The sequence below is a fragment of the Pinus tabuliformis genome, chromosome 4_2 (assembly GCF_031772625.1).
Source record: "Pinus tabuliformis cultivar Carrire ecotype Pingquan chromosome 4_2, CPIR1, whole genome shotgun sequence".
Lineage (NCBI taxonomy): Eukaryota > Viridiplantae > Streptophyta > Pinopsida > Pinales > Pinaceae > Pinus > Pinus tabuliformis.
In genome coordinates, this window is record NC_142304.1 from 976,565,298 (window position 1) to 976,592,373 (window position 27,076).

At 39.3% G+C, this 27,076-nt stretch overlaps 1 pseudogene; it reads left to right on the top strand.

Moving 5' to 3' along the window:
• The first annotated feature begins 9,723 nt into the window (after positions 1-9,723).
• The window catches only part of LOC149172895 (putative phospholipid hydroperoxide glutathione peroxidase), a 47,438-nt pseudogene continuing 30,085 nt past the window's right edge, over positions 9,724-27,076 (top strand).

Genomic DNA, 27,076 nt, shown 5'->3' on the forward strand with positions numbered 1-27,076 from the left:
ATAAAGAATCCCTTCCCTAGAAAATACGAGGTGACACCATTTTTGATCAACGGAGCCCAGTTTCTAGCAACCCAGCTCTCCGTGGATTTAGGGGAGGGCCAGAGGCCCGTGAACTGTCCAACCAATGCTCTCTCAGCCAGAGAAAGGGCTACCTGGATCGGACCCTCAGGGGGAAGCGAAATCTCAGGGATGTCATCCAATCGTTTCACGAACTTCGCAGCCTCCGAAACTTTCTTCTTCGGCAGGGATTCCAGGAGTTTGAGAAAAGCTTCAGCATCAGAAGGGGGAGGTGAAGGGGGCGGCTCCATTGCTGCAGCGACCCAGCTATCAAATCCGGACCCCTCAAGTCATCTCAGAAGAAACGGACAGAGCGATAAGGAGCCCCAGCAAATCAAGCGGAGACTTAGAACGCCGCGCAGGGAGACCAGAGCGCCTCACAGGGGAACTCCGCGCAGGAGGAGGACCGGATCACAGGCCCCAGGAGGCTGCGGAGCTCGCCGAAGCAGCCAGAGCCAAGCCAAAGGGATGCAGAGCGGCGGCTAGGTCAGCAGTCCTCAGATCGAAAATCCTCCAAAATTCGATTTCCCAAGGGCCTAGTTAAAATGTTATGGTGCATTCACTTATCTTTATAGTGGAAATAGTTCTCACTGGAAAAGAGAATTACCATGAGTGGTCTGGGAATATAAAACACACCCTTATTTTCAATGAGCTTTAGAAAGGAATTTGTGAAGGAGAAGGAGACAATGCACCTGAAAAGCCTACTTCAGACAAGGAGCTTGCCATCTAGGAAAACAAGAACAACAAGGCATAAGCCTTGATTGCAACATCAGTAAACGAAGAGGTGAGTCGTCATATTTCTCAAATTTCAAATGATTTTGAAGCCTTAAAGAAGTTGAAGGATTTGTATGACTCACACTCTAAACTTGAAGTTGTTCAATTGATGATTAGATTATTCAATATTGAGTTGAAAAATGATGATCCTCTTACCTTAGCATCATAAGTAATATCCATTATGCATGACATAGAATCAATTGGTGTTGAAATAAATATCCCTCTCATATCTTATTTCAAGGCACTATATCCCACTTATTCACATTATCTTAATTATTGCAAGCAAGTGGCAACCTTAAGGAGATTACTTTTGACTCCCTACAAAAGAAGTTTTCTGAAATAGAGAAGGTTTTTGTGAAGAAGATAACTCCTTAGTCTTCTGAAGAAGTTGTGTACCTTGGGCAAAACGAGAATTATCATGCACAAGATTCTTCCAGAGGAAGAGGTGGTCGAAGAGGAAGAGGAAGAAAGAATTTTAGAGGTGGGGGGGGGGGAGCAGACATTTCCAAGGAGAAAGGTATGATATTCATTTCATATGATGCAATAGAGATCGACATGATGCATCCACATGACGTTTGTCTTGGGACATAATTAAGCAGGAAAGAAATGAACGAAAATGTAGAACACCTAAAAAAAGTGAAAGGAAAAGCACTCAAATCTACTCATTATATTGTGGCACATTGCAACATTAGAATAATTGAAGACTTATTCAATGCTTCACTTGCTTCATGGAAAGATACTTGGTTTCTTGATTCAGGAGAAACTTCCCACATGATTTTCAGGAAAGATTTCTTTGAAGAATTCATTGACAATGTTGATGGAGCAGTATACTTTGCAAACAAGTCAAAACTCAAGCCATTAAGGCGTGGCACCATCAAGCTCAAACTATATGGGCTTCCAGAATTTCTTTTACATGATGTTCTATACCTCCTAGAGTTGAAGAGAAACTTGTTGTCTTTGGTCCACATCCACCAATAAGGACACTCCATTCATATATTTGATGGCAAGGTCGAGGTCAGAAAAGCATCAGATCACTCACTTGTCATGACTAGGATAGAAGAAGAAAGACTTCTGAAGCTGCGAGGAACCTCTGTTCATGCAAAAAAAAATTCATAAGTTCTCATTATCGTGAAGGTACATTTCCATCAATTCTTTTATGGCATGCTAGATTTGGCCACTTGAATTATGACTGATACAGATCTTTTAACTTCAATGATGCATATAGAATTGCATATAAAAGAGCACGTAATCAAGTAACATAGACACATGAAAAAGAAGTGGAAATCATAAAGCAACTATGAGATCAAAGGTACACAAACAATTTGATTACAAAGTTCACCCAATGTGGGCTACGTCTCCAGGCTCTACTCAAAGTGGGCAGGCCTCTTTCATTAAATGGAAGCAAAATGAATTACAATCAACTTTACATAAATGACCCTTATACCTCCATATTTTGTCATGGATGAAAAATTCAAAGCTGAAATGCAGAAGTGAACATCACCATTGGATTCATGGTGTGAAATAAGGTCAAACGACTATAAACTTGACCATATTTTGAGCAAGTGACCTCTAGAGCTCCAAGGAATCTTTATATTCACTCAAGATTCCTTAAAAGAATATTCTCCCAAGATTCCTTCAGAATATTTCTCTATTTCCTTGCTCCCCTGGGCGTGGTTCTAGGTTGGGTGTTCTTGGTTCCTCCTACAAACACATTCGTTTCTCCTCGGTCCCACCACGCCTCTGTCGAATGGAAAATGTTTAGGTTTTTATATGATTCGGGTGGCAGAGCTACTAAGATATGTGTTGTTGGCTCGTTGGTGTCAGAGGCGACTATGGTGGGGGCGGGTTGTGTTCAAAACCCATCATGCCCATATATGGAAAATTTCTTTATTAATAATGGTTGGCCATGTGATTTGGTTGTTGGAGGCTGTTTGAATTTTCGTTGGCACCATTTATTTTTGCGGCTTCCTGTTGGCGGGCCGACCCACATTGGTCAGGTGGGTTCGAACCCCGTCGACCTCCCAATACGTGTCATTGTAGGGTGTATGCGCGGGCCCGAGTCTCCAATGGCCCGACCCATATATATATATATATATATATATATATATATATATATATATATATATATATATATATATAATGTTGCCGCAGAGTGGTGGGGGTGGTGGCCCGCCATCCCAAATTTTTATTTTTATAGTAATAATGGTTGAAATTTCGGATCCGGTTTTTAAGAGTCATCGGGAAAATTAAAGAGGTGAAAAATTCACACTTTTACGTGTGCCTTCCCCTTGCCAAATTCTTTCCTCGTTAGTGACTGCGACTTGGCCTAGTTTGACTAGAATTTTGACCGGCTATATCTTGGGCATACGAACTCGGATTTGAATTTTGTTCATGCCATTGGAATCAGGGCAATGAACACGATGATATGGTTCTGGTTTTACTTCAATCCAATGACCTTGATCTTTGTGCTTTTTCAAGACCACTTCTATTTCTAGAGGCACTTGGATCATTCCTCCCCACTAATGAGATTTTTGGGTGCCAAAAGCTTTATCAATGAATTGGAAAGTGAGGGAATTTCTCCCTCACTTTATAATTTTCAATCCATCGGGTCTTACTTGGATGCATTCCCTTGAAACCAATACAAAGGTACTCCACGTATCCCTGTCGTGAAGTCTTGGTCTTCCTAGAAAGAACGATGTCCTCCGTTAGCTTGTCCAAGTATTCAGGTGCAAAATCATCCATTGTAGGAACCTTTCCAAAATCTTTGGTGTCCATGATTAAAGGAGGCTCATAAAGCTTCAAGTTTTCAATGTTCACTACTAAGTACATCTGCATGTATGCTGGCAAATCAAGACGAAAATCACTATCTCCAATCTTCTCTAATATGGTGAATGGGCCATGTCGGATTGATCTCAACTTCTTTCCTTCCTCTTTCATTCTGTCTTTACTGATGTGGAGCCACACTTTGTCCCCAACCTGGAATTGGTGATCGACCTGGTGTTTGTCATGTCGGGCTTTGTATTGAGCTTGACTTTTCTCCAACTACTCCTACACTGCATGGTGAATCATATGAATTCGTTGGATGAACATTTGTGCTTTGTCTCTATCATCTTTCCCACTGGAACCTTCATCTCTCCCAAAGACCATGCCTAAGGGATCCTTTGGAAAATATCCAAAGCATGTCTCGAACAGTGAGCTCTACGTGGATAAATGAACTTCCCGACTGTATGCATGTTGTACATAAAGAAGTTTCTCGTCCCACAACTTGGGATGCTTGCCACAATAGCCTCGGAGTAAGTGTATCACTGCGCGGTTGACAACCTATGTTTGTTTGTCGGTCTGCGGATGAAATTTTGTGCTCCTCTTCAACTTGGTTTCTATCATTTTCCACAAATGCATCCAAAAATATCCAAGAAAGCAAGAGTCTCGATCAGACACAATGGATGTGGGTAGCCCAAATTGGACCCATACAAATTGGAAGAAGAGATGAGCAATTTTCTCTGCAGTGAGCTTCTTTTTACAAGGCATTAAGACACACATTATTCTAAATCGATCCACAACAAAAAAAATCGTCATGACCTCTCCTAGACAAAGGTAAACTGCCTATAAAATCCATTGACAAACTTTCCCATGGACGACTTGGAACAAGGAGTGGTGTGTAGAGCCCCAATTTTCTATTAGTGGGCTTGCTAACTGAACACAACACACATCCCTTTACACATCAAGTCATTTTCCACCTACGATCCATGAGTCGGCTTTGCATAAATCTCCTTAAAATCATCATCATCGGCATACTATTCAGAATAAATTTCAAAAGATAAAGAATCATTTTGCAAAACTATAGATGCAGAAATAGGAGGGTGAGAAAGCATATTTGCCACTTTGTTGTTGGTGCCCTTCTTGTATTTTATTACCAAGTGAAACTATTGGAGGAATCCTATCCATCTGAAATGACATGCTTGTTGAAGCTTGGTTTGCGACTGGAGGTACTGCAAGGGCTGGTGATTTGTGTGAATGATGGTCTCCTTTCCAATAAAATAGTGCTTCCACTTCTTCACAATTTGAACCAAGGCATACAACTCCTTGTCATATGTGGGATAGTTCACAACAACTTGGGAGAATGTCTCTGAATGGTAACATACAGGTTTCCTTTGTTGCATCAATACTGCTCCCATGGCGTATCCACTGGCATCTGTCTCGATCTCGAAAGGTTGTTGGAGGTCAAGTAAGGCCAAAACTGGTGTGGTATTTATCTTCTCTTTTAGTGTATCAAAGGATTTCTGTTGCTTTCCTCCCCACTGAAAGGTTTGCTTCACACTTGTCAATGCATGTAAGGGGGATGCAATGATGGAGAAGTTGGCAATGAACCTTCTCTAGTATTGTATTGCATCCAAAAATATATGAACCTCTGTAATATTGGTGGGTTTAGGCCACTTTACAACCAAATCAATTTTAGAAGGATCTATGTTCAACTATCCACCTCCGACAATGTGACCCAAGTAAAACAAAGAGGTCTTACCAAATTCACACAGACATTTTTACATACATTTTTCTTTTTTTCAAAACAACAAGCACATTTTTAACATGACTCACATGATCTTCCCATGTCTTACTGAAAACAAGAATGTCATCAAGATACACAAGTACAAAATCATCAAGAAAATGTCTGAATAATCGAGGAATTTGGAAGTGAAAAATGGGTCTCCTAAGAAAAATGTACAATCAAAATTCACTTTATAAAAACCAATCACATTTTAGAGGATGACATCATCCCCCATGGTTGAGGTGGCATTGTTTAAGTTAACCATGATAGTGCTCTAAGTACTTTTAAAGTCATAAAGTAAAGTACTCATAATAAAAATCATTTCGCAAATTTTTGAATAAAATATTATTATTATCATTTCATATTTTTTGAAAGAAACAATGCATATCCTTATACAATCTTCATGTCATTACACATTTTTCAATAAATATTATATTTGTATATTTTCATATATATTGTAAGCTTGGTAGGACTCTTCGATTTTCGAGTTTACATGTCCATTATTCACCCCACTACGGGAGAGGGTATTGCAAGATTTGAACCCAAGATCTCTAGTTCGGTGAGACTTCATTCCATGATCATCGCCACTTGAGCTACCCTAGATGGACTTCATATATTTATTTTTAAATTATATATTCATTTCATTTTGTTTAATATTACAATTTCAAATTAATTATAACTTAATATCTATACATATATAAATAAATAACTACTCATAAATATAAATTAAATCGACTTCAACATATTTTTTTTAATTTTAAATACAACTCAATTCAATTCATTATGATTATATTAATAGTATATATTATGAAAAATAATCTAAATGTAATAGAGTATATATTATATATATATTTTTTATATTATATATTATTTCTTCTTATGTTATAAATCAAATTCAATATGTAATATAAAATTAATACATAAAATAATATATTACATTTATTATATTATATAATTTTATTTTTATATAGCATCTTAATTACATGTAATTATATAATTTAAATAATATAAATTTTAATTAATAATATATTATACAATTAAGAATTTATGAATTTATATTTATAATTTATTTTAAGCTATTTAAGTACAAAGGACAAATGTATTAGGTTTTTTTAATGATAATGATTTTTTCTTGAAAAACTCATTTTCATTTATAGTTACATCAATACAATTTTTTTTATTAATTTTATTTTCGTACAACTTTTCAATTGAATTTAACCATGGTTACATGGATTGTGGTGCAAAAAGTGAATTTCAATTCATAAATATTATTTCATTTGTTTAGCTATTGTTTTATTATTTCCTTAAGAGGCCCATTTAGACCTCAAAATTCCCCTAATGAATATCATTCATCACTCTCATGAATGTGGTCGAAGCATCGCATAGTCTGTATGGCGTCGCCATCCATTCAAACAACCCCTGTTTCGTCTTGAATGTAGTCTTCCACACATCCTAATCTGTAATCTTGACCTGATGATAGCCACTGCGCAAGTCTAGTTTTGTGAAATAGACATCACTTTTCAATTGATCTAACAAATCATCAATGCGAGGGAGAGGGTACTGATTCTTCACTATTATGTTGTTGAGTGCTATGTACTCCATGCACATCCTCCATGTGCCATCCTTTTTTGGCACAAACACGATAGGTGAACTGCATGGAGAATAACGTGGTCGTATGACCCCTTGGTTCAACAATTCTTGTACCTACTTCTCTATCTCCTCCATCTCAATGGCTGACAACCTGTACATAGCAATGTTGGGCAAAGGAGCATCTTGCTGCAAGTGAATCTCATGTTAGATCTCACACTTTGGAGGCAACCCACTTGGTTCCTAAAAAATCACATCATAGTTAGAAACAATTTCATACAATTCCTTTTTATGAGTGGGATCAGAACCTTGGAAAGATTCAGAGGTCTCGACATATTTTTCTCTCACAACCATGGGCATGCACCCTTTGCTCGAAATTGATCAATCTCTTCATCTAACGTGCACTTACAAGACTGGCACTGGTTTTGGCACGATGAGCTCTAACAATGTATTCCACCTCATATTTCGTGAGATGATACTTGTTTTCATGGCGAAGAAAACTATTTTCCTGTCATACAAATACAAACTCCCCAATACAATACCAAAGATATCCAAGGGTACAACATCAAGGTCAACCTCATCTACTAGTTTGGATGCAATAAAAAATCTAGCTCTACACTGCTTGGTTACATGTAATTTGGCTTTATCACACACCCAACCAAGAGGGTAAGGTTTCATATGAGGCTTGGTTTCTAATCCTAACTTCTTAACCAAGGGTTCTGAAATCAAATTTGCTTGTGAGCCCGAATCAAACAAGGTTTCCACTTTAGTATGTTTCATTATGACTCTAATGTGGAACAATTCAGTCCTCTTTCGTTCATTAACAAGAGACTCATTTGAAGAACTTGTACTTGCATGCAATTCAGAACTTTCATTAGCATGAAGAGAAAGAGTACCTTGTATGCCCACTATTGTGATCTGTGTCTCGTCACCGGAATCAGATCCAAGATCCTGTTGTACGGTTGCCACCGTCTTTTGCTTGTTCTTCCCACCAAATCTCTTTGGTTTCAACTCCGGATGCAACTTCCAACAATGTTCATCATCATGGCCTTCCTTCTTGCAATGTGTGAAAGATGGCTTTGCTCCTTCCTCCTTCTTGGTTGTAGCTTCCTTCTTGTCCTTTCCCTTGCCTTTTCCTTTGAACTTGCCATTATGAGGTTTGAAAGATGATTTCTTTGGTTTCTCTTCTTTATCATTCTTGCCCCTGCTTTCAAGGTGAATGGCCTTCACACTGGCCACATCAATAGTAGTAGGCTCAAATAACAACAAAGAATGCCTGATGTAACTATGTAAAGCACCAATATACTTTGTTACAGTTTCTAGTGAATCAAGTGAAATGCCCAAATTCAATGCTTATTTTCTAAACTCTTCTATGAATCTTTGTACATTTTTACCCTTTCCTTGTCTTAAATATTTCCATTCCATTAAAGCCTTTTGTTGATAACCCAAAGGATAAAATTGATCTTTTAATGCAGAAACAAAATTAGACCAAGAAGAAAGGAGATTACCCAAGTTTTTGTTTCCTTTCTGCAACTTTCTCTCCCACCAGACGAGAGTGGTGCCACTCAACCGAAGAAATGTTAATTGGATCCTGGCCTTATCTTCCTCGATCTACTAAATCAGGAAATAAACCTCGATATGTCTAATCCAATTGTTTAGTTTCTTTGCATTACATTCTCCATTATATATGGGAAAATAAAAATTTACATCTAGCATTAAAAATGGCTTCTTAGATGTATTCCTATGATGCCTGTTAGAGTGATGAGAAGAAGAAGAAGAAGAACTATCACTAGAGGATGGGGAGGGTGGTTCAAGAGACTCTCCTCTTCCACCTTCATGATTTACTGATGAACATTCATCTGGTTCTTTCTTTTCAGGATTGATTGTCTTCTCATATTCTTCAAACAACTTGTCAACTTTCTCTACCATGGTGAAGAATATCTCGCAATAATTTCGTTCTTCCTCCATTTGAGCTTCCTCATTTTCCAGGTTTCATCTTCATGGTGCACGCCTTGTTTCAGGATCAAAGGATTTGAGTTTTCCTTCTCCTCTTTGGAGCTTGTTCCTAGTTAGCATTCACTCATGCAATTCACATCAAGAAGACCTGCTCTAATACCAAACTTGATCCAGATCTTTTAACTTCAAGGATGCATACATAATTGTATATAAGATAGCATGTCACCAAGTAACTTAAACACATGAAAAATAAGTGGAAATCATAAAGAAACCATGAGAGCAAAGGCGCATAAACGATTTGATTATGGGGCTCAACCAATGTGGGATATGTCTCCAGGCCTTGCTCAAAGTGGGGAGACCTCTTTCATTAAATGTCAGAAAAATGAATTACAAACAACTTTACATAAATGACACTTATACCTCCATATTATCTCATGGATAGAAAATGCAAATCTCATATGCAGAAACGAACATAACCATTGGCCTCCTGGCATGAAATCGTGTAAAACGATTATAAACTTGACCATATTCTGAGCAAGTGACCTCTAGAGCTCTAAGGAATCTTCAGATTCCCTCAAGATTCCCAAAAAAAAATTCTCTCAAGATTCCTTTAGAATATTTCTTGGCTTTCATGCCCACCTGGGCATGATGCCGGACTAGGTGCTCCTGGCTCCATTGGCAAACACGTTCATTGCTCCTCGGTCTTGGAATGCCTCCATTGAATGACAAATGTTTAGGTTTTTATATGAGTCGAGAAACAAGCTACTAATGTACAAGTCGTTGGCTCATTAGTGGTGGAGGCGACTATGGTGGAGGTAAGCCGGGTTCAAACCTGTCGCACCCATATATTGAACGTTTTTCTTATTAAAAATGGTTGGCTATGTGATTTGGTTGTTGGCAGTTTTTTGAATTTTCGTTGGCACCATTTATTTTTTGGGCTGCCCATTGGCGATTCGGCCCACATGGGTCTGGCAGGTTCGAACCCTGTCGTCCTCCCAATACATGTCATTTCCAGGTGTATGGCTGAGCCTGAGTCTCCAGTGGCCTGACCCATATTGATACATACATACATACATACATACATACATACATACATACATACATACATATATATATACAATGTCGTTGGGGGGTGGCGGCCTACCATCGTAAATTTTTATTTATCTTTTTTTTTTTTTTTTTAGTAATAATGGTTGAAATTTCAGATCTAGTTTTTAAGGGTCACTAGGCAAATTAAAGAAGTAACAAATTCACCCTTTCTGGCCTTTGTTTTCCGTGCATTGTCCCCTCTCCAAATTTTTTCCTCGTTAGTGACTGCCAATTGGCCAAGTTTGACCAGAACTTTGATCGATTATTTCTTGATTATACGAACTTGGATTTGAGTACCGTTCACACCGTTGGAATTAGGGCGATGAGAACTATGATTTAGTCCTATTTTCACTTCAATATGATGAATTTTATTTTTAATATTTTTCATGGGCACTTCTATTTCTGGAACCACCTGGGCCAATGAAAACCTCCGTTTGTTGAAAAAAACAGTGTTACTGATTTTCCTACAGTTGCTAAGAAACTTAAGCAATGTGATGCTTGTATCTTAGAAAAGAACAAAATCAGTGTTTTCATGATTCTCATTCCAGAGCACATAGAAAAATTTAACTCATTCATTCTGATTTGTGTGGCCCAATGCTTGTTCCTTCTACAAATGGTAATAAATATATGATGACATTTATTGATGACTACACTGGAATGTGCTAGGTTTATTTATTGAAGAACAAATCTAAAGCATTTGAAACATTTAATAACTTTCATGCATGGATTGAAAACAATGCACAATCTCATATTGCTTTTATTCGTACTAATAATGGAAAAGAATAAACTTCAAATGATTTTGAAAATTATGTTCGCCAACATGGGATCAAACATCAAACAACCATTCCCTTTAATCCCCAACATAAAAGAGTAGCTGAAAGAATAAACATGACAATCTTAAATATGGTATGTTCCATGATGTTTTTCAAGAAAGTTAAATTGATGTTTTGGGTTGATGCAGTTCTATGTGTTGTGAATATAAAGAATAGGTGTCCATCTAATGCTACAAAAAATAAGAATCCCTATGAAATTTGGTATGGCCACATTCCTTTGGTGAGGTTTCTCGGGGTTTTTGGTTCCACCTATATGCCTTGATACCCAAGGAACAAAGAAACAAACTCGGTGCAAGGAGTCGCAAATGTATCTTCTTGGGGTACTCAAATACCTCCAAATCATACCATCTCTATGATGAAGTGAATAAGTAGTTTACAATATCTATAGATGTGATCTTTCTTGAATCTTCCAAGACTTACAACGTTGTTGAGTGACATCTTGATCGCTTAGATATATTCAGATATGTAAAGTCTTTTCAATAGTTTGATAATTATATTTGACATCTTGAAGGGGGGATCCCTATACTAGATCAATCTGTGGAATATTCTTATGAAGCACTCTCTCTCCCACATGAATCTCTAGCCATTGATGATACTTTGAGTGATGTGATTGACATAATTGGGAGACTAAATCTTGATTCAGGCCCAACTCAGTGAACTGAGCAGCCTATGCCATCTCAGAAAGGTCTTGCAAAATGGCTGACAAAGACACTGGAAAGTGTTTGTCCCGATGAGATTGGAAAGACACAAAGAAGAAGCTCAACCACAAAAAATGGAGGTGATGTAGAAAATCTTGATTCACCTATTGATATGGATGTTTCTTATGATTGTGAACTAAATTTGTCTACATATTTTGAAGTAACTTTCTTCAAAGAAGCCGCTTCTCACGATGAATAGAAAGAAGCAATGCAGAAAGAATATGATGCTTTGATAAAGAATGGTACTTGGAAGTTGGCTGATCCTCCATTGGGAGCCAAACGAATAGGCTACAAGTGGGTCTTCAAGAACAAGTATAAAGTAGATGGCTCACTTGACAAGCACAAAACTAGGCTTGAGTCAAAATGGTTTTGCACATAATGAAGGGGTTACCTATGATGATAATTTTAATCCCATTGCAAAATAGGTTACTATCTGGACACTCTTTTCCTTGGAAGCTCAAAACAGTTGGAAAGTCTATCAAATGGATGTAAAAATTGCTTTCCTGAATTGATATTTGAAAGAGAATGTTTTTATGTCCTAAACAGAAGGATTTGTTGTGAAGGGTCAAGAAAAAAAAGTATGCAAGCTTTTAAAATCCTTGTATGGCCTCAAGAAAGCAGTGCGAGCCTGGTGCGAGAATTTTATTGAGCATCTTCTGAAACTCAATTTCAAACATTATGATCTTCATGATGCAACTTTGTTTTTTAAGAAAGTTGGAAAAATAATTGTATATATTGTGGTGTATGTAGATGATATTTTTATAACAGGGAACAATGAGAGCTACATTGCATCCATAAAGAAAGAACCGAGGAAAGGTTTTGAAATGATAGCTTTGGGCTATGTTCACTACTATCTTGGTATTGAAGTAACCTAAAATCCAAAATTTATATTCCTCTCTCATAAGAAGTACATTGGAGATATGTTGAATAGGTTTGGCATGGTTGAGTGCAATCCTTTGACTACTCCAATGGAACAAAACTTAAATCTCACCTATTGAAGGAAAATAATTTGAGAATGCAACGAGTATAAACAACACGTAGGAAGTCTCAACTACCTGACTACTACCAGACCAGGCATTTAATTTTTTATTGGAATCCTCTCTAGGTTTATACAAAATCCTTGTGAGGGTCATTGGTTTGCTGCAAAAAGAGTTCTAAAGTACTTGAAGGGAACTCAAGACTTTGGGCTCAAGTATACACATGTGGGTGACTTTAGCTTGATTGGATACTTTGATTCAGACTTCGATAGAGATAAATAATATGGGGTATTTACTTCAAGTTATATTATGAGTCTTAGATCAGGAGTTGTCTCCTAGAGGTCACATAAACAATCAGTTCCAGTAGATTCCACAACTGAGGTAGAATATGTGGCAACAGCTGAAGCAGTGAACGAAATTGTGTGGCTCAGGAAAATCCAGGAAGATTTGTAGGAGAAACAAGTGCATTCAACTCCTCTTTTGATTGACAACACTTCTGCAATAAAGTTGGCCAAGAATCTAAAGTTCCATGATCGAATGAAGCATATCAATACAAAATACCATCTGATTTGACATCATGTTGAGGCCAAAACAATTCACCTACGACATTGTTCCACAAATGAGAAGATTACAGACATCCTCACCAAAGCACTTGGAACGGAAAAGTTTGAAAATTCAGAATGATGCTTGGACTCACCAACATCACTTCAAATTAAGGGAGGGAATGTTGAACACCTAATATTTAGGATTAGGAATCCTACGTAAATATTGTAAATATCAAAATAAGAGAATTTGGAAGATAAAGAGACATTGGGATATGAAACCTAATAGTCTCCCTCTCCTTGTATATAGTCAGATTCTATCTTAATGCAAAGGAAACAAATCATTCATGGAGTTACTCCTAGTCTGACAAATGCACTCATTTTTCCCCAGAACAAGTGGATATTACAACTTTATATATAGATATAGATATAGATATAGATATAGATATATATATATATATATATATATATATATAATGCAAAGGAAACAAATCATTCATGGAGTTACTCCTAGTCTGACAAATGCACTCATTTTTCCCCAGAACAAGTGGATATTACAACTTTATATATATATATATATATATATATAGATATAGATATAGATATAGATATAGATATAGATATAGATATAGATATAGATATAGATATAGATATAGATATATATATATATATATATATATATATATATATATATATATATATATATATATATATATATATATATATATATATATATATATATATATATATAAGTTTTATTTTAAAAGATATGATTATGATGGAGGGAATCATGTTTATTAACTCTTTAGTGAATTTTATAAAATATACATTTCCAGCAACGTCAAATTCACGTTTTTGAGCTACACTTATTCATATAAAAAATTATGATATTTTATTAAAATCAAATTGATTTTTTTTTCTACGTTCAATCAATTTATTATTTAAATTATATTATTGAAAATTTAAATCATATTAAAAACTAATTTTTAAGTTACCAAATTATAAATATAAGAATATTACAATTTCAATTGAAAGTGTGATAGAATCCCTTTTCAAATCTATAAACCAAAACACTGGAAAAGCAATGAGAAATTAATCCACACCATTGTTAATTAGTTATTGAAATGTAAATAGTAATTAAATTTATTTAATTATTTTTTTAAACTATCAAATACTTACAATTTAAAAGTTTTTATATCATTATTGATATATACATAAATTTTAAAATTTTAGCTTTAAGGCTTGATTAAGCTTTAGGGCTCAATCGAGCCTTAAAGCTTGATTGAGATCCTAACCTGGAGTTATTGATCCAGGTGGATATTGGTGGCCACCTGCCAAGTCCACCTTGACCCCCACCATTGTTTATTTTAGCTTTTCAGTTCCCTTAATTGTAGCATAGTTTACTATTTTTAGCAGTTTTTCGAGTCCTGAACTTCTGGAGCCATTTTGAGGCCCTGAACGATGTTTTTTGGGAAAATTGGGAGCAACTTGGGTCCATGGACTAATGTTTTTCTTCCCAAAGTTGTAGTTCTCGGATATATCTTTCTAACGAGATATTTTGTGCATCAAATAGAGATCGTATGCCAAAGTTACGACCCCAGGAAGTTGATGTACCAATTTATCCAAACAGGGCCCACAGTTTGCGGTTTCATCTTCTAGGGTTAGGTTTTTGGATGTTTAGGGTTTTCTATTGTTTCTCAACAATAAATAGGCCTTCAAGCCTCATTGTAACACAATGCAGAGGCATGTAGCCACCACATCTCTTCTTAGATATAAGCTACCATCGCCCTAGCTGGTTTATTTCCATTTCTGTTAGTAAGCATATTTCAGTATTTGACATTAATGAAATGAAGTATTATTTCCACTGCATCTCTGTGTTTATGGTTAAATCTGTAATTTGTTGCGTTCTTGTTTAAATCCAGATCAGTGGTATCAGAGCAGTTTTCTTTTTCTCTGTTTTTCTTTGCATGTCCCCAACGAGGTCGGGATATAAGGAGTTAAGGCTTGAACTGGTCGAACTTTTGCAAGACCAACCTCACAAATCTCGACGACCTCCCATGGCGAATGAAAAGAAAGACGAGGGGGCAGGAGATCCTATCAAAATCTTGCTCGAAGAAGCCCTCGAGCGATAAAGGAACGCGATGATGGACAACTTTGCCTAGATCCTTTAGTGGCTACCCAGGAGGCGACGCATCGACTTCCAACACCTACTCTGGAAACACCACACCATTTAAGGTACAAGTTAATTTTGAAATCCCCATATTCGAGGGTCAGATAGATAGATGTAATCGATAAATGGTTAAATCTGCTAGAGGGTTATTTTTCTGTTCATGATTTTTCCAGTCGGGAAAAGATTATTTTAGCTCTTCTCAAACCAGCCCCCCACGTCAAGGACTTGTGGGAAACTTGCTGCGAGTAGAATGATGAAAGTACAAGCTCACTATTTTTAGCCGAACCCACTTGGAATTCTTTCTGGGATGCCATCAAGGAGCAGTACTACCCTATCAGAAGCTATGAGGACCAATACATAAAGTGGACCACGCTGCGGCAGGGAAGAGACCAAGACGTGCTGGAGTTTACCAATCTTTTCCATACCCTTCACACAAAGTTGGGTATCAAGGATTCAGAGCAGCATTTGGTACTTAAATACCATGGCTACTTGCACAAGTACATCCTAGAAGAAATAGAATTCCTGAACATCTCCTCGCTCGGAACGGCATACTGATATGCCGTCTAGGTCAAGAAAAAGTTTAAACAGAAGAAGCGAGACTTTGGTTCTATGAATCCGAAGTAAGGGAAAGGTGCCCCCAAACCACAGAACAAAGGATAAAGCCAAGGCGGGGCAACCTTAGACAACCCGCCAACGCTGCAAGCAAAGAACAACGCCGCGACGCTGAAAAAGGACACGGGAAAGTGGTGTGAGTTCCGTAAGAGCTCCACTCACAACATAAGTGAATGTTCGGCCAAGCAGTCACTAGTGGCCGAGCTAAAGGTTTCAGAATCATATGCATGTTCCGACTCTAAGTCGAAACTCGACAAGGGGAATGACAAAGGGAAGCAAATTATTGAGGCGGAGCCCAACACCACCGTTGCCGCCACGAAGATCCAGAAGGGGGAACCCAAAGATCTAGAGGAGAAGGAGCGTCTCTTCCACTCCCAGATGTGGGTAAAGGGCTCCCCACTACAGTTCATTGTCGACAGTGAGAGCCAAAAGAACCTCATTTCGGCAGAGGTCGTGAAGCGGCTGGGCTTACCGACCACAGAGAATCAACAACTGTACACCATCGGGTGGCTTCACCAAGGACGGGATCTTCACGTGAGCCAGCAGTGTCGCCTTCCATACAACATCAAGCCCTTCATGAATGAGGTATTATGTGACATTTCTCCCCTTGAAGTTTGTGATGTATAATTAGGACAACCATACTTGTGGAAGCGACATGCTGTGTATGAATCAAGGCCCCGTGCTGTTATTGTTACTTTGGGAAATAAGTTGTACAGGATACCGGAGGTAGCACTGCCTACCGTCATCTCTTTGGTTATTGCAAAACAATGTAGTAAGCTCATTTCCAAAACTGGGAAATTTGTTTTCCTGGTGATATGCCCTCAAGGAAAGAAGAAGACGATGGCCATGACCTCCAGATAGGGCCCCTCCACACAACAACTACAGATGGACAAGGTCTTGGAGGAGTACGAGGACATCTTCACCTCCCCTGCAGGGGTTCCTCTGCACTGTCAGGTTAAGCACTCCATCGATTTGACCCCAAGTGCGCCGCTGCCTAATGGAACAATATATCGACACTCCATTCTGGAGAACGATGAAATCAAGAGGCAGATTCAGGAGTTGCTGCAGAAAGGTTAGATCCGTCTGAGTTCATCGCCCTGTGGGAGTCCAATCGTGTTGGTACAGAAGAAGGATGGGACTTGGAGACTCTGTATTAACTATTGGGTGCTGAACAAGATCACTGTTCGTAATAGGTGCCCGATCCCACAGATTGATGACCTCCTTGACCAACTGAAGGGGGAAAAATATTTCAACAAGATCGATTTGAAGTCAGGATATCACCAGGTACCAATTAAACCCTCTGATGTGTGGAAGACTGCCTTCAAAGCCAAGGAGGGCCTTTTCGAATGGTTGGTTATGCCTTTCAGATTGACGAATGCTCCTGCAACCTTCATGAGGCTAATGGATGACATCTTGTGGCCATTCACCAACTCATTTGTAGTGGTATACTTGGATGACATCCTGATCTTCATCCAAAGTTGGGAAGAGCACCTCCACCACATTCGACAGGTTCTCCAAACACTGCGGCAACACAAGTTATGTGCCAATTTGGAGAAATGCACTTTTGGCATGACCCAGTTTCAGTATCTGGGATACATTATTGATGAACATGGGGTGCATGTGGATCCAGCCAAGATCCAAGTCATTCGGGATTGGCCATCTCCAACCACTCTGACAGAGCTTCACAACTTTCTAGGTCTTGCCAACTTCTACTGCAGGTTCGTGTTGGGATTTTCTCATATCACTTGGCCCTTGAGTTAAGTCACTAAGGGAGGAGCGAAAGCAAAATTATTTTGGTCTGAATCTCAACAGAAGGTATTCACATAATTGAAAGATCGCCTTTGCTTGGCACCAATGCTCGCATTACCAGACTTGTAACAACCATTTGAGGTCGAGACAGATGCCTCTGACTATGCTATTGGGGCAGTCCTTACTCAACACGGGCATCCAGTGGCATATCACAGTGAGACACTTTCAGACACAGTCCAGAAGTATCCCACTTATGACAAAGAAATGTATTCAATTGTGCAGGCCTGCCGACAATGGAAGCATTACATTTTGGGGAAGGAAACAATCATCCACACAAACCACCGACCCCTGCAGTTCATACAAACCCAAGGGAAATTGCAGAATGATTGCCATCAGAAGTGGTCCATATACTTGCAACAGTTCCATTTGAATATCAAGTATAAGAAGGGCATCACCAATAATGTTTCAGATTGCCTTAATCGACCACTGATCATGGCGTTAACCACCGTGCTCAACTCTTGTGGGCACGAGACTTCTGATTGACCACTTCTCTACAAAAGCGACCTAGAATTCGGCCACACATACCAGACACTCTTGGAGGGTCAGCATGTTCCAGATTTTCCCCTCCAGGATGCCCTGTTATGCCACCTAGGTCACCTTTGTGTTCCTTCAAGCGAGCGTGTCAAGATGATTTGGGAAGCACACTACAGTCGAGCTGCTGGGCATTTCAAGGTCAAAAAAATGGTGGCAGTACTGCAAAAGTATTTCTATTGGCCGAATCTTTGACAGGATGTCGGGAAGTACATCAGATCATGCACTGCCTGCGCCATTTCCAAACCTACCATCAAGAAGCAAGGCCTCTATACCTCGATGCCTACCCCTAGTCGACCTTGGGAATCCATCTCCATGGATTACATGTCAGGCCTTCCTTCCACTAAGCATGGAAACGACTATGTTTTTGTGGGCGTCGATAGGTTCTCGAAGATGGCCATTATGGCAGCCTACAAGAAGAATATCACAATAGAAGCCACTGCTAAACTCTTCTTTGAACGAGTGTGGGTACACTTTGGGATCCCACAGTCTATCATCTCAGATCGGGACAGTAGCTTCCTCAGTACATTTTGGTCTAGTCTCTGGTCGATGCTAGACACCAAACTCACTAAGTCTACAACCTTCCATCCTCAAACTGATGGCCAGACAGAGGTTGTCAATAGGATGATTTGTGCATGTACAACTCAAAGCATCCATGCACATGGGACGAGAGCCTCCCCTATGTTCAACATAGCTACAACCGGGCTCTCCAGCTCGACTGGCCACAACCCTTTTTAGGTGGGCTTGGGATTCTAGCCACTATGTCCCATTGATGTGACCATGCCATTTGTAGCTACTCACGCAGATTCGGTTCATGTCCAGTTCAAAACAGATAAGGCAAACAACTTCATTGAGCACATCCAACATATTTGCTAGCAAGTCCATGACATTGTGGAGAAATCAAATGCCAAGTACAAGCAGCGAAATGATCAACATCGGGTGCCACACAAGTTTCAGGTGGGCAACAAAGTCTGGTTGCCTTTGCAAAAGGAACGCCTTACCGAAGCCTATCGGAAACTTAGACCACTCCGATATGGTCCTTACACCATTAATAAGGTTGTGGGAGACAATGCATTTGAGCTCAACATTCCCCCATTCCTTGGCCTGCACCCAGTGTTCAATGTGGACCGCCTTCGGCCATACTGTCCACCATTACTAGACACATCTGACATTGCAAAACAACTCACACCCATAGAGTTAAATATAGATTGCATGGAACAAGCTACAATTGATCGGATCATGGACACACAGATCAAGCACATTCGCCAGCAGAATATCCAACTGTATCAAGTTGTCAAAGCAGGCCAACTCCTTCACCAGGGCAAGTGGCTCACTAGGGACAAAGTTTAGCAGAAGTTTCCTCATCTCATGGAGGAACTCAACGCAAAGGGGACCATTACTTCCTAAGGGGGGAGGAATGATCCAGGTGGATATTGGTGGCCACCCGCCAGGTCCACTTGGACCCCCACCATTGTTTCTTTCAGCTTTTTAGTTCCCTTAATTGTAGCACAATTTACTATTTTTAGTAGTTTTTCGGGTCTTGAACTTCCGAGCCATTTTGAGGCCCTAAACGACGTTTTTTTGGGAAAAATGGGAGCAACATGGGTCCATGGACCGATGTTTCTCTTCCCAAAGTTGTAGTTCTCGGATATATCTTTATAACGAGATATTGTGCGTGTCGAACGAAGATTGTATGCCAAAGTTACGACCCCCGGAAGTTGATGTACCAAGTTACCCAAACGGGGCCCATAGTTTGGTGTTTCATCTTCTAGGGTTAGGTTTTTGGATGTTTAGGGTTTTCCATTGTTTCTCAACAATAAATAGGCCTTCGAGCCTCATTGTAACACAGTTCAGAGGCATGTAGCCGCCACATCTCTTCTCAGAGATAAGCTACCATTGCGCTAGCTAATTTATTTCCATTTCTGTTTGTAAGCATATTTCAGTATTTGACATTAATGAAATGAAGTATTATTTCCACTGCATCTCTGTGTTTATGGTTATCTCTGTAATTTATTGCGTTCCTATTTAAATCCTGATCAGTTACATAGGAGCTCGATCGAGAGTTATTTTTAATGCTTGATCGAGTTGTTTTTTAGCGATCAAGGAGCTTGATCAAGCGCTTAAAAATGGCTCAATCGAGCACCTAAAATTGCTCAATTGAGGATCCGTTTTCACCAAAATGCACCTTCATTTAACCAAAAAGTGTAACCCAACTCCATGCTTTCACCCAAATGTCAAGTTCTATAACTATTTATATACCTAAGAGTTTCTAATAATAGTTCTCAGTCAAATATTTCACAAAAACAAGTGATGACAAACCATGCCTTTAGCCATACTACCTGATTTCCTAGTATGCAAAAGTAATCCCCCCAATTACTATTCTTGATGTACTATAACAACAAGATGACCATAGGTTTGTATAAGGCTAGCTTCAAGTGATTTTGATATATCCTAAGGTATTTGGAAGGAAATTATGTATACAAGCTTTGTCTCATGTGTACTACTTGAAAGGGTATGAAAAGAGGTTAGAAGGGTGTTCAATCAGGGGACACAACTTGTTTTTTCTACATGTATTCTTTCCCAACCATAGATTTACTCACCAAACTAAGTATCTTTGTGTTATTTTAAGATCAGAAAATGTCACCTATTTGTTTTTTTCTAAAATATAGATCTTTAGTGGCTAAAGAAATAAATCTAATACCATTTTCATTATTCCTTAACCCTTAGACTTAAAATACAAACTAGATATATAGATATTGTAAATGAAAAAAAATGGATCCAAGAGACAAACCACATGAAATATACAATGTATACCTTGTCTCAATTATTATTAGAATAAAAAACAGTTTTCACTTGCCCCTTAAAGTGGGATGAATAGAACTCCAAATGCTACATTACTCAATGAAAACATTGCATAGTCCTTTTGTTCTTTAAATAGAGTCACAATAGCAAAATAATAACTACTTGTGGTCCCATCATTAATAGTTCATGCCAAAACAAGATTACAACAATCGATTTGCTCTTTGATTATTATTAGTTACCCTTTGACTTATACAATGTATCAATTTTTAACTTTAGAAACAAATATAACCCATCGAGCTATGTCAAACAGTGGATGTCCTGCATCTAAAGGTGTTCGCCAAACAATATAGGGGTCGTCCCAGGTTGGAAATTTGGTTTACTTGTCTTCGCAAGGCTTGTGGGTGGTTACACTAGGTTTAGGAGTACAGTGGCAATCCTACTAACTCCATCCCAAGTCTCCTCGATGATAGGTGGTAGGTATACCAATTCTCCTGATAATAACAATAATAAAATCCTTCAAAAAAAATTAAATTTTTAAAATTTGATTAGTGAATAAATTAGAAGTCTCATTACAACCTTCTCAAGATATAATGTTACTTGTAATGAAGGGTACTTACCACTTTTCCATTTCAATATTTGTGTTGTGATTTCTCACTACTATTTTTAATACTTTGTTGCTAAATGTCAGGCCAGGAAGTAAATCCTCAAAATGAGTTTTGTATTTGTGTTAAATTTGATCATAGATATATACATGGAGGGAGATACTCTTGGGCTTCATCTCCCAGTGTCTCTTCATATTCCAATTCTCCTTATTTTCTATTTACACAATATTACATGGATTACCTAATCCCAAAGATTAGGTGTCAACATTCCCCCCCCCCTTAATCTGAAGGGGTGTTGGTGAGTCCAAGAATCCTAATGATGAACCTTAGTTGAGGGTTCAAAACGTCAATCTTAATAAACAATATGGATGGGATAAATCCGGAAAATCTATTACAACAATATAAGAATCTCAAAAATCTTAAATCTGAAAGTCCAAGCATCGTTCTGAATCTTTCAAACTTTTCTCTTCCAAGGGCTTTGGTGAAGATGTTTGCAATATTCTCATTTGTGGAACAATGGCATAGGGGAATTATCTTGGCCTTAACATGATGTCAAATCAGATGGTATGTTGTATTGATATGCTTTGTTCGATCATGGAACTTTGGGTTCTTGGCCAACGTTATTGTAGAAGTGTTTTCAATCATGAGAGGAGTTGAATGCACTTGTTTCTCCTGAAAATCTTCCATAATTTTCTTGAGCCACACAATTTCTTTTGTTTCTTTAGCTGCTACCACATATTCTACCTCAGTTGTGGAATCTGTTGGAACTGATTGTTTGCATTACCTCCAGGACACAACTCCTTTTCCAAGACTAATAGCATAACCTAAAGTAGATACCTTGGTTTCTTTATCTCCATCAAGGTTTGAATCAGAGTATCCAATCAAGTTGAAGTCATCGACCTGTGTATACTTAAGTCCAAAGCCTTGAGTTCCCTTCAAGTACTTTAGAAACCATTTCGCAGTAGATCAATGTCCCTCACAAGGATTTTTCATAAACATGGAGAGGATTCCAATAGAAAATGAAATGTCTGGTATGGTAGTAGTCAGGTAGTTGAGACTTCCTACAAGTTGTCTATACTTCGTTGCATCCTCAAATTATTTTCCTTCAGTGGATGTGAACTTTTAGTTATGTTCCATTGGAGTATTCAAAGGATTTCACTCATCCATGCCAAACTTGTTCAACATATCATCAATGTACTTCTTCTGAGAGAGGAATACAACCTTCGGATGCTGAGTTACTTCAATACCAAGAGAGTAGTGAACATACACCAAGTCTTTCATTTCAAAACATTTCCTTATAGCTCTCAGTTTTCTTTTTCATCAGAAGATCATCTACATACACTATAAGATATACAACTATTTTTCCAACTTTCTTGACAAACAAAGTTGCATCATCAAGATCATAATGTTTAAAGTTGAGTTTCAAAATATGCTCAGTTACCTTCTCGTATTAGGCTCGCAGTGCTTACTTGGGGCCATACAAGGATTTTACAAGCTTGCGTATTTTATGTTCCTGGCCCTTCACAACAAATCCTTTTGGTTGGGACATAAAAACATTCTCTTTCATATCTCCATTCAAGAAAGAATTTTTTACATCCATTTGATGGACTTCCAAACTGTTCTGAGCTGCCAAGGAAAATAGTGTTTGGATGGTAGCCTGGTGGGCTCCAGTATTGTAGCAATAATGCTACAACTCCTGGGGCTCCCTATCTCTAATTTTATCAACCCGGTAGTTCGTACAAACTTGGAAGCGACGGTGCTGTATGCACAAGTACTAGCTCTTGTCGCAGCTGTCACTTGGTCAGCTGGCACAAGTCCGCTAGGGCTCAAGCCAACTTCTATATGCTCTCAGAAGAAGCTTTCTAAATGATGGACGAAGGCTATCTCAAGGGAAATTGATCTACTTTGCAGCAATGAACTGAAAGCCAACCAAAGCATGGAAACCCTAGTAAACCCTAATCTGACTAGTTTAACCTCTATGGTGCAATAGTGAGAGTGAAAATGTCTACAACTGATGCCATTACTTCTAATGATGTGAAATGCATGAACTCAAACTACTTCTATGAAAAAGAACATTGTTTTTGTATTTTTGCTTAAGTGGATGGAGTGATTATGAATTTGTTCCTTATTAGGGTTTGGCTGTGCAGAGGTGGTGCGAAAGGAGAGAAAGCTTGGGAAAGGTCAGGATGGCTAGGAGAGGTCCCAGAGGGTCCCTAGCATTAGTCCACAGAGGTCTACAATGTTCGGATGCTCGGCAACCAAGTTTGCAGGCTTCTACAGGATGTCTGCAGGGGATCCTACAGGAAACTAAGGAATTCTACAGGAAGTCTGCTAACTTCTACAGGATGAGCTGTAAGTGGAAGTTTTGGGTGATGGTGAAGTGATGGGATGGTTTGGGTGAATAGGTAAGGTGGAGATGGAACTTGTGATGACTCAGGGGCAGAGGAATAAGATGGAGAGAGAGTGCATGGAGTTGATTGGTGGATAGAATGATGGCAGCAACGAAAGGTCAAAAAGATGAAGCTACGTGGCAATGGATGAGTTGGAAGGTGAACGAGCTGAACAGAGGTCGAGTAGGTGGCTTGAGGAGAGGTGAAGAAGAAGAAGAAGGAAGTAGAATGATATGGAGCAGTGTAAATAAAACAAATGATTTATGTCTTGCACCAAAAACGGGAATTCATTAACCAGTGCTACCTGTGCTATTAAATCAATAAACAGCAATGGAAATTGTGGAGAAAAACCGTGCATAGAATTGCAATGAAGAGGTATGGCTCAAGAGCGAAAGTGCATGGGAGGATCCACGATTAAACCGACTGTGTTGCAGCTTGCATGAGAGTAGAAAAGACTGCGTTTTTTTTGGTGGTTGGTATAGACTGCACCCCAATCCCTAAACAAAGATGGCAGTGATCTCTAACAACCTTTTCTTGGAGCTCCTGTGTATTACAAACCTCCTATCTGAATCTAAGCAGCTGAAAGTAATTTAACCATAAACCAATCCTACTCAATCCTATTAAAGAGATCAAATCAGCAAACTGTGTTCTTGAAATGCATATCAAAACAAGTAAACAAAATGCTGGAAATAAAGGTGAATAACACTACAAGAAGAGGAGATCTATTGCTCTCAGGTTGGGCCCTAACCTGAGAGCTATAGCTCCCTTAAAAGCTCAGAATTAGATCCAAATCTGCTTGCCTTTATTCATAATCAAAAGTCTAATGTCATGCCAAAACTGGCTTACAAAAACAAACACCGAGCTATGCTCCAAAATTACAATATCAGTCCAAAAGTTCAAAAAGTTTCTAACAAAGGCTACGGCCTTCATATTTATACAAAATGAAGATCAAGCTGGCTTCCTTCATTCGTGGAGCTTGGCTGTCCAACTGAAAGTCAAACTGCTATAAAACTGCCGATCCTGTAGAACGTGTTGGCTGCCTTTAAGCTCGGTGGGGAGAGCTGTTAGAGCTCGGAGTGAAGGTGATAATCACGAGGAGGGTCATCAACACTGTGGACAACCTCCCTATGAACCCGCAATGTCACCTTTGCTGTCTCCTTGTCTCCTTTTGCGTGGTCTTTTGCTCTCTTTAATGCCAAGAACCTGAAATCATCATGTATTAGTCACATAGATATAATGCCTGCCCTTCTTCCTACAAACAACACGAATATACTAAGAAATGAATGCATAAGTGGTAAAATGTGAATGGTTGAGCAAGGTAAGTAGGCCAATATGAGCCCAAATTGTACCAAAAATTGGGGCTCATCATCACCCCCCAGCTAAACTATTTGCTCATCCTTGAGCAACTTTGCTCCGACTCCTCGTCCTTGGCCGAGAACTAGAGCCCGGAGCATGCTCTTCCTTTCCTGTTCTTGGTGGCCCTGCCTTTTCTACCCCTGGCGGTGATGATGGTGGCGCTTCCTCCCCCTTTTCCGTTTCCTTGAGCCGGGCTTCGGAAGCCGATTGGCCTATCCTTCGTGTCCAGGAAGTTATTTTTGGGTTTCCCTTTTCAGGGGTGGCCGATGTTTTAGAGGGGGATCTTTTACTGGGCGAAGTAGGGACACCCCCTGAAATGGTTTGGCTGCTGGGTGGAGGCTACGACTTGCCCGTGTTTATCCTCTTACTTGTCCTGGCTTCAGATGGTAGAGGGGTCTCCCTCTCTCTCTTCTCCTTCGGCTTTGGAGGTGTACTGAGGGCAGCCAACGCATTTGCTGCCTCCTTTTCGAGAATACCAGCCTTCTCTTCCTTGCGTTTTTCTTTCTCAGAGCTCCTTGTAGAGGGCCCCTTCTTTTCAGTTTTCGGGCTTCCTGTAGAAGACCCTGCTTTGCCCACTTCCGGGCCTTCTGTAGAAGATCCTTTCTTTACCAATTTTGGGCTTCCTGTAGAAGACCCGGTTTTAGCCACTCTCGGGCTTCCTGTAGAAGCCCCTGCTTTGGTAATTTTCGGGCTTCCTGTAGAAACCCCTGCTTTGGTAGTTTTCGGGCTTCCTGTAGAAGACCCTTTCTCTGTTTTCGGGCTTCCTGTAGAAGCCTGTTTCTCAATGATTTTCGGGCTTCCTGTAGAAGCCCCTTTTGCCAATTTCGGGCTTCCTGTAGAAGCCTTTGTCTCTGTTTTCGGGCTTCCTGTAGAAGCCTGTTTCTACTTTCCTGTAGACACGGGTGTCACTACCTTTTCTTGCATAGCCGCATGGGTTTTGCTTTTTGCTTTGGTTGCAGGTGCTGATGATGTACTTGGGCTGACGTGGACCACCTCAGCTTTGTCCATTTTGCTCTTCAACCTCTTTTCTCTTGCTGACAAGATGGGTGTGCCACCTTTTTCTTTGTCATCCTTTTCCTCCTGCTTCTTCTTTTGTTCTTTCTTCTGCACTGTGGTCGGGGTCTTCTGGCCTTTTTCTCTCTTTCCCTCGGCCACTGCTTCTTGTTCCTCACTGCTGGAGGAACCCGTTTCTTCAATCAACATTTTAATGTCTCCATCTCTTGTCAAATTCCGGAATGATTCCCACGAGAGGGGAACCTTATATGAATGCAACGCATCCTCCACAAGAAGCTTGATCAACCCATGGTGGGCTATCTGATCTGGTATGCCCTCTTTTAGCTTTGTGGCACACTCAATTAGAGACTGCAACAGGAAATAAGGAATGCTCAGTTTTTGTTCTACAGGAAGATCAATCCGGTGCCTCAATTCAGTGAGCAACCGAAATTGATATGCATACACGATGCTAAAACGGCCTTCAAAAGTTATATATTTCATGATTTGCAAGCTGACTTCATTCCATGGTGGCAGCAAGCTGGTTCTTCGCACCCCATTTTTGTCCTCTGAGAATTCCTCCTCAGGTGGAAAGAATTCCTTCTTGGCTTGCTGGCTCAACTTTCTTTCTTCCTTATCCCATGGCAAACCCATCGGAAGTTCAGTGATCCGACTGATATATTGCGGGGTGAGCTTGAGGCTTAGATCTCTGAAGTTCACTGTGGCCAGTGTCTTGGATTTCGGCTTCAGAGCCTGCA